The 12417-nt window shown below is 47.3% G+C and overlaps 1 pseudogene; it reads right to left on the bottom strand.

The window, feature by feature from the left end:
• Positions 1–108: 108 nt before the first annotated feature.
• LOC112079270 (dihydropyrimidinase-related protein 2-like) lies at positions 109–9381 on the bottom strand (annotated as a pseudogene).
• Between the last annotated feature and the right edge of the window lie 3036 nt (positions 9382–12417).

The raw sequence follows: 12417 nt of genomic DNA, 5'->3' as shown, positions 1-12417 counted from the left end.
GACTGACTAGAAGGATTTGTGAAGTTCTTATTCTGACTGACTAGAAGGATTTGTGAAGTTCTTATTCTGACTGACTGACTAGAAAGATTGGTGAAGTTCCTATTCTGACTGACTGACTGACTAGAAGGATTGGTGAAGTTCTTATTCTGACTGACTGAGTATAAGGATTGGTGAAGTTCTTATTCTGACTGACTGGATAGAAGGATTGGTGAAGTTCCTATTCTGACTGACTGAATAGAACGATTGGTGAAGTTCTTATTCTGACTGACTGACTGAATAGAAGGATTGGTGAAGTTCCTATTCTGACTGACTGAATAGAACGATTGGTGAAGTTCCTATTCTGACTGACTGAATAGAAGGATTGGTGAAGTTCTTATTCTGACTGACTGAATATACCATGGAAGCAAAGTTAGCGCACCTGCATTGGGATAAAACGATCATAATAATAGTAAGACAAGTGTGACTAGAGGACTGTCCCTACAGTCTGTTCACAGTAACAGTAATACACACTTATTTTCCTTGTTGTATTTGTAATGAGTAACGATGAAGAGGAAAAAGTCATGCATAACAGTAAGAGACGGTAAGATGAAGCCTAAATAGCCTACAGCCATGACTAAATAACAGCAGAGAGAGAGAGACAACAAGTTGGCGTTAGTCTGAAACGGCTCTCTAATACCCTAGATAGTGCACTAGAGGACAAAAGTAGTGCGCTATCTAGGGAATAGAGTTCCATGTTGGACTCAACTACAGAGTTTCTTAGAAGCACTGACGCGAAAGCAGAAGCAGGCATCACTACGACGAGAGAGAGAGCTGAGAGGCATTCTGTGGTCTAAAGAAAACTACTTTCATCTACGACTCCTTTATCACCATGTTAGTAAAGCTATAGTGAAGCCGAGGAGATGAGAGAGAGAGACGGTTATCTGACTGAGGAGACAGAGACTGTTTAAGGTGCATGCTACGGAGATCTGACAGGGGACAGTTGACTATTGATGGGTGATGAGATAAATTGATTGAGGAATTGATCACAATATTTATAAAGGATAACAGATCAAAGTACTAAGTTGGTGTGTCTACCATAGACATAGAATGACTGGTAACTACTAGTGGTAATTGTAGTTCTACGCTGTATACTGTTTTACAGTTGTATCTGAGAAGAAGATTGCATGTTCAGGTTTCACTGTTGAGTTGAGTTCTGGAAGCCAGGTGAGATTTGTTTTGATCGACGGTAGTTGGTTGTTGCTACAGTAGTTGATGTATCGTTCTCCCTACAGCAGACGCGAGAGGAGCAAGGAGCTCCCGGGTTCACGACAGGGTGGTGATATTGGAGCGGCCACCGGGTGGCGCCACGATCCTCTGTGCTGAGCGTCGGGGGATGTGGTCGTCAATCTGAGTTCCTGTATCGGAGAGAACAAGAACAAAGACCCGTTACTAACAATTGAGTACATTTTGTGTTCTGATAGGGGTAAGGCAGTATAACTAGGATTTGAAATAACCATTGTACAGCTTCCCAAATCCCTGACCTTAGATGTAACTACCGCTATAATGTAGCTATGGCTATAATTGGTCCTGTGTGGTTCAACAGAGACAGTAAACAGAGCTAGAAGTTAGACCGTCATAAGACTGACAGGATAGACAGGACTCCCAATTAGAAAGATGATTGGCTGAAACAAGGAAATGGGAGTGAGATGGTCAGAGTGAGAGAGAAGGAGGGAGAGGGGAGGAAGACGTAGAGTGTGGAAGAGAGGGAGATGGGGGGGAGAGAGAGAAGGGAGAGAGAGAGATTAGGATGCTTATAGACAGAGACACTGAGAGAAAAGGAAGGACAAAGAAATATTGAAATAATAGAACCCTGACAGCAAGACAAAAGGAGACAGTTTCCTGTCTGGTACTTCCAGGTAGTGAAAGAGATCTTAATGAGAAGAACCCTGTATAAATAAAGGTTCAATTTAAAAAGTGAGGAGAAACATCCACACCCAGTAAAGAGTAGACAAAGCTTACCCATACCGGATAGAGTGAAACCAGACCGGTGCAGGTCCCTGGTGGGGCCGAGGGGGCCCTTCCCTGGGCACTGGGGCCCCCTGCTGGAGGGAGTGGCCGGCACTGACTTAGTCATGCTGATGACRTCATGGACCGGTCCATCATAGTTCCCTCGGGGGACGCCACGGGCATCAGCCATCTGAAGAGGGAGGATAATGTCATGTTAAGGATAATGTAGATCATCAACCATCTGGAGAGAATGTCATGTTAAGGATAATGTAGATCTTCAACCATCTGGAGAGAATGTCATGTTAGGATAATGTAAATCATCAACCATCTGGAGAGAATGACATGTTAGGATAATGTAAATCATCAACCATCTGGAGAGAATGTCATGTTAGGATAATGTTAGATCCCCAGCCACTCTGAGAGAATGTCATGTTAGGATAATGTAAATCATCAACCATCTGGAGAGAATGTCATGTTAGGATAATGTAGATCATCAACCCTCTGGAGAGAATGTCATCTTAGATAATGTAATCACCAGCCATCTGGAGAAATGTCATCTTAGGATAATGTAAATCACCAAGCCATCTGGAGAGAATGTATGTAAAGGATCATTTAAATCATCAACCATCTGGAGGAATGTCATGTAAAGGATAATGTAATTAAGAGGATAATTTAGCCTTCATCATAAACATTTGGTCACCTGTTAAAAAGGGATTTACTGTATAATATACAGTAAGTTAAGGTTGAAGAGAAGTTATGCCACATTTGTAAAGCACAAGTTGCGATGGCCTTTTATACTATCACACTCTGTTACTCTGCGTAGCCATTAGCCTTAGCCCGTTATTCCGTTAGCGTTTAAATTGCTGCAAAGTGCACTTCAAAAGCACAGTTTCTTTAAAACCTAATGTGTAGAGTTTCAGGCCTCTGTCTGTAAAGTGTACTCTCTCGCATTAGGTGACTTCTGCACAGGATAATGACAGGGCCATTTAGGGATGGGATTGTTCTTGGTTCGTCTTTAGCTCTCAGCTCTTACCCTTCACTGGTTCTCTGATTTCATCTCTTACTCTGCTGCGGGCTTTGAGAAATTATACAACTGAATGGTGGCAAAAGCTTTAACACAATGAAATGTCCCTCTTGCTTCAAGTGAGATCTGCAACACGATAATGACAAGGACATTTAACACCCTACTGCTCCTCTTTTTGGACAGAACATCTGTGTCCTCAATAGCCCATTCAATTCCAACCTGGCCCCATTCCATCATGGCCACCTAATCATCCCCTTCGTTCCTAATTGGGGTATATCACTCCTCACCTCTACACATGTTAGCTATGATTGGTAAACCTTTTGGGCACAAAAATGGTCACATGAACTACTTAAGTGGATGCCACACATTGGTGGTGGATGAGGTGAGTTCTCCCTTACTATGTAAAGCTCTTTGAGTACCTCAGTAGGCTAAAAAGGCGCTACATTAATCCAATCTAATTTGTATTAGCCGTTAGCTCCTAGCTCTCACCCTGCTTCTGTAATTTATCCCACTGCTCCTTTTTTTTTGTTGGTACTGTATGTCAATTTTCTCATCAGCTCTTACCCTGTTAGCATTAGCCCCTAGCTCTTACCCTGCTAGCATTGGCCCCTAGCTCTTACCCTGCTAGCATTAGACCTAGCTCTTACCCTGCTGTGCTTTTACCCTGCAAGCATTAGCCCCTAGCTCTTACCCTGATAGCATTAGCAGCTAGCTCCCACCCTGCTGTGCTTTTACCCTCCAAGCATTAGCCCCTAGCTCTTACGCTGCAAGCATTAGCCCCTAGCTCTTACCACCTGCTAGCATTAGCCTAGCTCTGACCTGCTGTCTTTTACCCTGCTAGCATTAGCCCCTAGCTCTTACCCTGCTAGCATTAGCCCTAGCTCTTACCTGCTGTGCTTTTACCGTGCAAGCATTAGCCCTAGCTCTTACCCTGATACATAGCAGCTAGCTCCCACCTGCTGTGCTTTTACCCTGCAAGCATTAGCCCTAGCTCTTACGCTGCAAGCATTAGCCCCTAGCTCTTACCTGCTAGCATTAGCCCCTAGCTCTTACCCTGCTGTGCTTTTACCCTGCAAGCATTAGCCCCTAGCGCTTACCCTGCTAGCATTAGCCCCTAGCTTTTACCCTGCTGTGCTTTTACCCCTGCAAGCATTAGCCCCTAGCTCTTACCCTGATAGCATTAGCAGCTAGCTCCACCTGCTGTGCTTCTACCCTGCAGCATTAGCCCTAGCTCTTACGCTGCAAGCATTAGCCCTAGCTCTTATCCTGCTAGCATTAGCTCCTAGCTCTTACCCTGCTAGCATTAGCCGCTAGCTCTTACCCTGCTAGCATTAGCCACTAGCTCTTACCCTGATAGCATTAGCCGCTAGCTCCCACCTGCTGTGCTTTTACCCGCAAGCATTAGGCCCTAGCTCTTACCCTGCAAGCATTAGCCCCTAGCTCTTACCCTGGTTAGCCTTCATCTTTCTTCTCTTACCTTGCTGCGTGCTTTGATCCTCTTGTAGACGTAGTCAGGGTAAGCTTTCCTGGGTACGAAGCGTCCAGAGCCCTCTGTGACGTTCAGCTTGCCCCCCTCCAGGACGATCTTCCCCTGGCTGATCACCACACGGGGCTCCCCGCACCTCCATGCCCTCAAAGATGTCATATCTCCACTGTCTGGAAACACACACAAGGACAGAATAATGAACATCCAGCTCAGACATGATATCATCATCATCATCATCATCATCACACCCTTACAGACAGACGGACAAAACTCCTCCCTGACAGACGACGACAAAACTCCTCCTGACAGACGGACGGACAAAACTCCTCCCTGACAGACGGACAGACAAAACTCCCTCCTGACAGAGAGAAAGACAAAACTCCTCCCTGACAGAGAGAAAGACAAACTCCTCCCTGACAGAGAGACAGGCAGACAGACAGACAGACAAAACATTTACATTTACATTACATTTAAGTCATTTAGCAGACGCTCTTATCCAGAGCGACTTCAAGTTGGTGCATTCACCTTATGATGTCCAGTGGAACAACCACTTTACAATAGTGCATCTAACTCTAAGGGGGGGGGGGGTTAGAAGGATTACTTTATCCTATCCTAGGTATTCCTTAAAGAGGTGGGGTTTCGGTGTCTCCGGAAGGTGGTGATTGATTCCGCTGACCTGGCGTCGTGGGGGAGTTTGTTCCACCATTGGGGTGCCAGAGCAGCGAACAGTTTTGACTGGGCTGAGCGGGAGCTGTACTTCCTCAGAGGTAGGGAGCGAGCAGGCCAGAGGTGGATGAACGCAGTCGCTTGTTTGGGTGTAGGCCTGATCAGAGCCTGAAGGTACGGAGGTGCCGTTCCCCTCACAGCTCCGTAGGCAAGCACCATGGTCTTGTAGCGGTGCGAGCTTCAACTGGAAGCCAGTGAGAAGAGCGGAGGAGCGGGGTGACGTGAGAGAACTTGGGAAGGTTGAACACCAGACGGGCTGCGGCGTTCTGGATGAGTTGTAGGGGTTTATCGCACAGGCAGGGAGCCCAGCCAACAGCGAGTTGCAGTAATCCAGACGGGAGATGACAAGTGCCTGGATTAGGACCTGCGCCGCTTCCTGTGTGAGGCAGGGTCGTACTCTGCGAATGTTGTAGAGCATGAACCTACAGGAACGGGTCACCGCCTTGATGTTGGTTGAGAACGACAGGGTGTTGTCCAGGATCACGCCAAGGTTCTTAGTGCTCTGGGAGGAGGACACAATGGAGTTGTCAAGCGTGATGGCAAGATCATGGAACGGGCAGTCCTTCCCCGGGAGGAAGAGCAGCTCCGTCTTGCGAGGTTCAGCTTGAGGTGGTGATCCGTCATCCACACTGATATGTCTGCCAGACATGCGAGATGCGATTCGCCACCTGGTTATCAGAAGGGGGAAAGGAGAAGATTAATTGTGTGTCGTCTGCATAGCAATGATAGGAGAGACCATGTGAGGATATGACAGAGCCAAGGGACTTGGTGTATAGCGGAAATAGGAGAGGGCCTAGAACAGAGCCCTGGGGGACACCAGTGGTGAGAGCACGTGGTGCGGAGACAGATTCTCGCCACGCCACCTGGTAGGAGCGACCTGTCAGGTAGAACGCAATCCAAGCGTGGCCCGCGCCGGAGATGCCCAACTCGGAGAGGGTGGAGAGGAGGACAAAATCCTCCCTGACAGACAGACGGACAAAACTCCTCCTGACAGACAGACGGACAAACCTCCTCCTGACAGACGGACAGACAAAACTTCTCCTGACAGAGAGAAAGACAAAACTCCTCCCTGACAGAGAGACAGGCAGACAGACAGACAGACAAAACTCCTCCCTGACAGACAGACGGACAAAACTCCTCCCTGACAGACAGACGGACAAAACTCCTCCTGACAGACAGACGGACAAAACTCCTCCCTGACAGACGACGAGACAAAACTCCTCCTTACAGACAGACGGACAAAACTCCTCCCTGACAGAGAGAACGGCAGATAGACAGACAGACACATTGGAGAGGGTTGTCTGAATTATGTCTGGAGGTTGACTGTGAAAGAGAGTTGTGTGTGTGTGCGTGTGTGTGTACCAGTGCGTGTGTGTGTGTCTGTACCAGTGTGTGTGTGTGTGTACCAGTGCGTGTGTGTGTACCAGTGCGTGTGTGTGTGTGTGTGTACCAGTGCGTGTGTGTGTGTGTGTACCAGTGCGTGTGTGTGTGTGTGTACCAGTGCGTGTGTGTGTGTTGTGTACCAGTGCGGTGTGTGTGTGTGTACCAGTGTGTGCGTGTGTGCGTGTGTGGTGTGTGTACCAGTGCGTGTGTGTGTGTGTGTACCAGTGCGTGTGTGTGTGTGTACCAGTGTGGTGTGTGTGTGTGTACCAGTGCGTGGGTCGCGGCTGAGATGGTCTTGGTCTCCTTGGGGTTCCAGATCACGATGTCTGCGTCTGACCCCACGGCGATCCTTCCTTTACGAGGATACAGGTTGAACAGCTTGGCAGCGTTGGTGCTCGTCACCGCAACAAACTCATTCTCATCCATCTTGCCTGTCGCCTGGGGAATACGGAACAAAAAACAACCTCTTCACGATCAAGGAAAGAGCTGTCTTTTATACAAAAATGCAAAGACGTTACTGTTAAGGACATATCGCATCATTGTGAAAACAGTGAAGAAGAAGAAGAAGCAACAACAGTAACAACAACAGGTGTGTCCCACGGTGGTCTAGCTGTATAAACTGCTGCCTCCAGATCATATATACAGCTGCAGCATCGCTTTGATCAAGGCCAACTGCAAACTCTTTATTTCCCACTGTAAAAGCATACAACGCCCAAAAAGAAACCTTTAAAAAAGAAACAACAAAAGATAACATACCACAGCCTTCTCCCAGACGATGGCGAGCCTCTCCTCGATGCCGTTAGTTCCCTCGGGGATGAGGGTGAAGTTGTCTTTCCAACAGCCTTCTGGGCCGTCGAGAAGGTGCTGTGGCCACTGGCCGTCACCTGAAGGTCTCCACTGTGGACCAAGAGAACAGGACAGTCAGACCACTGTGGACCAAGAGAACAGGACAGTTAGACCACTGTGGACCAAGAGAACAGGACAGTCAGACCACTGTGGACAAGCGAACAGGACAGTTAGACCACTGTGGACAAGAGAATAGGACAATCAGACCTCTGTGGACCAAGAGAACAGGACAGTCAGACCACTGTGGACCAAGAGAACAGGACAGTCAGACCACTGTGGACCAAGAGAACAGGACAGTCAGACCACTGTGGACCAAGCGAACAGGACAGTTAGACCACTGTGGACCAAGAGAATAGGACATCAGACCACTGTGGACCAACAGAACAGCACAGTGAGTCATCATCAGGGATGACTAAGAGAAGAGCACAGTGAGTCACATCAGGGATGACTAGAGAAGAGCACAGTGAGTCACATCAGGGATGACTAAGAGAAGAGGACAGTGAGTCACCATCAGGGATGACTAAGAGACAGGACAGTGAGTCACCATCAGGGATGACTAAGAAGAACAGGACAGTGAGTCACCATCAGGGATGACTAGAGAACAGCACAGTGAGTCATCATCAGGGATGGCTAAGAGAAGAGCACAGTGACTCACCATCAGGGATGGCTAAGAGAACAGCACAGTGAGTCATCATCAGGGATGGCTAAGAGAAACAGCACAGTGAGTCATCATCAGGGATGGCTAAGAGAAGAGCACAGTGAGTCATCATCAGGGATGACTAGAGAACAGCACAGTGAGTCATCATCAGGGATGACTAAGAGAACAGCACAGTGAGTCACCATCAGGGATGACTAAGAGAACAGCACAGTGAGTCACCATCAGGGATGACTAAGGGAACAGCACGGGAGTGAGTCACCATCAGGGATGACTAAGGGAACAGCACAGTGAGTCACCATCAGGGATGACTGAGACCACAGAAGCTGATTCACTAATTAATAATCTGTTTTCTGGTTGTTTTAGGGTGAATCCACTTTTTCTTTGTTGAACAATGTCCGTGAGAGCTTTCAACGGTGTCCGTGAGAGCGTCGAGCGGTGTCCGTGAGAGCGTGTCCGTGAGCACGTCGAACGGTGTCTGTGAAAGCAGCGAGCGGTGTCCGTGAGAGCGTGTCCGTGAGCACGTCGAACGGTGTCCGTGAGAGCTTTCAACGGTGTCCGTGAGCGCGTCGAACAGGGTCGGGGGGAGAGCTTTGAAGTATGTGCTAGATGCAGACAAAGTAATTCAGATATAATTCAGAAATGTTCTGTCTTCATTCTAGTGTCTGTGTCTCTATGGCTGCGTTTACACAGGCAGCCCAATTCTGATCTTTTGCCACAAAATTGTATTTTTGACCAATCAAATCAGATCTTTTGTCAATAAATGGGAAAGATCAGAATGGCGCTGCCTGTGTAAACACAGATGACGTGTTCTCACCAGGAAAGCAGGGAGTTGAGGTAGTCAGGGGTGCTGGGGTCTGGGTTGAGGGGCGGGGACATGACGAACGCTGCAGCCTTAGCCCAGTTCTTACTCCAATAGTGTGATCCGTCTGTCCCAAGGCTGGCTGTGATTGGCTCGCCATAAACCACCATGCCTGAAAATCATCCAATGAAAAAAGACGAGGTATTTGTACAAGAAATATCAGTTTTTCAGAAACATTTTTGCCAGGTCAACAACAAATGTTGTTTACAGCCATCAAAGTTAACAAAGAATGTATGACACAGAAACGATTTCCAAAATAAAGTTGATATTGAATCGCTAAACCCAGTCTCACCCTTCTTCCTGGCCTTGGCAATGACATCAGCAGCCGACTTGCTCATCACCTTGGTGATGTAGAGAGGACAGTTGGCCTGCTTGGCGATGGTGATGGCCCGGTACACTGCCTCTGTCTCCACCTAGTGGTCACAAATATAAACACCTTACTGTAGCACCTCAACCAACAATTTTTTATATATTTTTCAGTTAAAGAACAAATTATTAATTACAATGACGGCCTAGGAACAGTGGGTTAACTGCCTTGTCAGCAGTTCATTTTTTACCTTGTCAGCTCGGGGATTCAATATAGCAACCTTTCGGTTACTGGCCCAACGCTCTAACCACGAGACTACCTGCCGCCCCAAATCACGGTTTCCACTAGTTACAACAGCCACAAAGTCAAAAATGACTATGTCGATTTTTTAAAATGTATTTAAGGTTAGGTTTAGGCATAAGGTTTGCAGTGTTGTTAAGTTTTGATTCCAGGGAGAACCCTTTTTTGTTCCAGGTATAACTCTTTATACTCTTTTGGGTTCCATGTAAAACCCTCTGTAGAACGGGTTCTACCTGAACCGAAAAGGGTTCTACCTGGAACCAAAATGTTCTACCTGAACCAAAAATAGGTTACAACGCAGTCGGTGACAGCCGAGAAACCCTTTAAAGTTCTAGGATATACACTTTTTTTCCCGAAGAGTGTAGGCCAGGTTTAAAAGTCAGATTTTAAAGAGAAATGGTAGAAATAGGTTTTCAGACTGTGGCTGTGGTAACAGTGACTGACCGCAAATCAACTCTGGTAACAACTGACCACTCCCGAGAGGCGCAGTGGTCTAAAGGCACTGCATCTCAGTACTCGAAGGATCAACACAGACCCTGTTCCATTCCAAGGCTGTACACAGCGGTCTAGAGGCACTTGCACTCAGCTACTAGAGGATTCACTACAGAACCTGGTTCCATTCCAGGCTGTATCAACAGTGGTCTAAGCACTGCACTCTCAGTACTAGAGGCGTCACTAACAAGGACCTGGTTCCATTCCAGTGCTCGGTATCAAGCGGTCAAGACACTGCATTCAGTACTAGAGGATTCACTACAGACGCCTGGTTCATTCAGGCTGTATTAGTGGTCTAAGGCACTGCATCTCAGTACTAGAGGATTCACTACAGACCCTGTTCCATTCCAGCGCTGTTCACAGCGGTCTAAGCGCACTGCCATCTCAGTGTTAGAGTGCTCACTACTAGACCCCTGTTCCATTCCAGCTGTATCACAGTGGCTAAGCACTGCATCTCATACTAGAGGCGTCACTACAGACCCTGGTCCATTCCAGGCTGTATCACAGTGGTCTAAAGACACTGCATCTCAGTACTAGAGGCTCACTACAGACCCTGGTTCCATTCCAGGACTGTATCACAGTGTCTAAGCACTGCATCTCAGTACTAAGGATTCACTACAGACCCTGGTTCTATCCATGGCTGTATCACAGCGGTCTAAGCACTGCTCTCAGTCTAGAGGCTCACTATCAGACACCCTGGTTTCCATTCCAGACTGTATCACAGTGGTCTAAACACTGCATCTCATACTAGAGTCACTACAGACCCTGTTCCATCCCAGGCTGTATCACAGCGGTCTAAGCACTGCATCTCAGTACTAGAGGATCACTACAGACCCTGGTTCCATTCCAAGCTGTATCACAGTGTCTAGAGGACTGCATCTCAGTATAGAGGCGTCACTACAGACCCCTGGTTCATTCCAGCTGTATCCACAGGGTCTAAGCACTGCATTCAGTTAGAGGTCACTACAGACCCCTGGTTCTCATTCCAGACTGTATCACAGTGGTCTAGCACTGATCTCAGTACTAGAGGATTCACTACAGACCCTGTTCCATTCCAGCTGTATCACAGCGGTCTAACAGACACTTATCTCAGTACTAGAGATTCACTACAGACCCTGTCATTCCAGCTGTATCACAGCGGTCTAGACACTGCATCTCAGTACTAGAGGCGTCACTACAGACCCTTGGTTCCATTCCAGACTGTATCACATGTCTAAGCACTGCTCTTCAGTCTAGAGGTCACTACAGACACCCTGTCCATTCCAGGCTGTATCACGCGGTCTACAGCACTGCATCTCATACTAGAAGATTCACTACAGACCCTGGTTCCATTCCAGGCGATATCACAGTGTCTAAAGCACTGCATCTCAGTCTAGAGGCAGTCACTACAGACCCTGTTCCATTCCAGGCTGTATCACAGTGGTCTAAGGCACTGCATCTCAGTACTCAGAGGATCCTACAGACCCTGGTTCCATTCCAGGCTGTATCACAGCGGTCTAAGCACTGCATCTAGTACTAGAGGCCGCACTACAGACACCCTGGTTCATTCCAGGCTGTATCACAACTGGCCGTGATTGGGTGTCCCATGCGGGCGGGTACACAATTGGCCCGTGTGTCTTGGTTTGGGCCTGGGTAGCTGTCATTAGTAATAAGAATTTGTTCTGAACTGACTTGCCTAGTTTTAAATAAAGGTTAAGATTTTGTAAAAATGCAACTAATAAACAGCCACGACCATACCTGTGGCTCTCCTAACGTAGGGATAGTAAAGCAGAATTCTCACCTGAAGGCCCGGGAACACACATACTCACTGGTGCATTGTTAATAACAAATGTTCCTTGACTTGCCTAGTTAAATAAAGATTTATTTTTATTTTTAATTAAAATCGAGAGACTGGCTACTCCTCGAAGCCTGGATCCTCTCTAGGTTTCTTCCTAGGTCTGCTCTCTAGAAGGTTTTCCTAGCCACCGTGCTCTACATCAAGCATTGCTTTGCTGTTTGGGGTTCAGCCTTTGTGACACAGCTGATGTAAAAGGCTTTTAAATAAAAAAAAAATAAATAACATTGTGATTGATGATTGACATCATTCAGTAGCCATTTCAATTGCATCACATGGGAGAGGGCAAATCATCCACAAGGATTCTCACCAAAGCAATGGCAATGTCTACGTCTCCCGGTTTCCAAACCACTCTGCCTAACAGTAACACGGCTGCATAAACAAGATACGCGTGTGGATCATGTAAATAGGCTATCTGTTATAAACAGAGACAGAAGTCCCTACCTCCTCTGGGTGATCTCGCAACAGTCCCAGGCCCAGTGGATCCCACCTCCAGTAAGTCCGCTTCGCTCCTAA

The sequence above is a fragment of the Salvelinus sp. IW2-2015 genome, unplaced genomic scaffold (assembly GCF_002910315.2).
Source record: "Salvelinus sp. IW2-2015 unplaced genomic scaffold, ASM291031v2 Un_scaffold7459, whole genome shotgun sequence".
In the NCBI taxonomy this organism is placed as follows: Eukaryota; Metazoa; Chordata; class Actinopteri; order Salmoniformes; family Salmonidae; genus Salvelinus; species Salvelinus sp. IW2-2015.
This window is presented reverse-complemented; position numbering and strand designations above follow the sequence as displayed.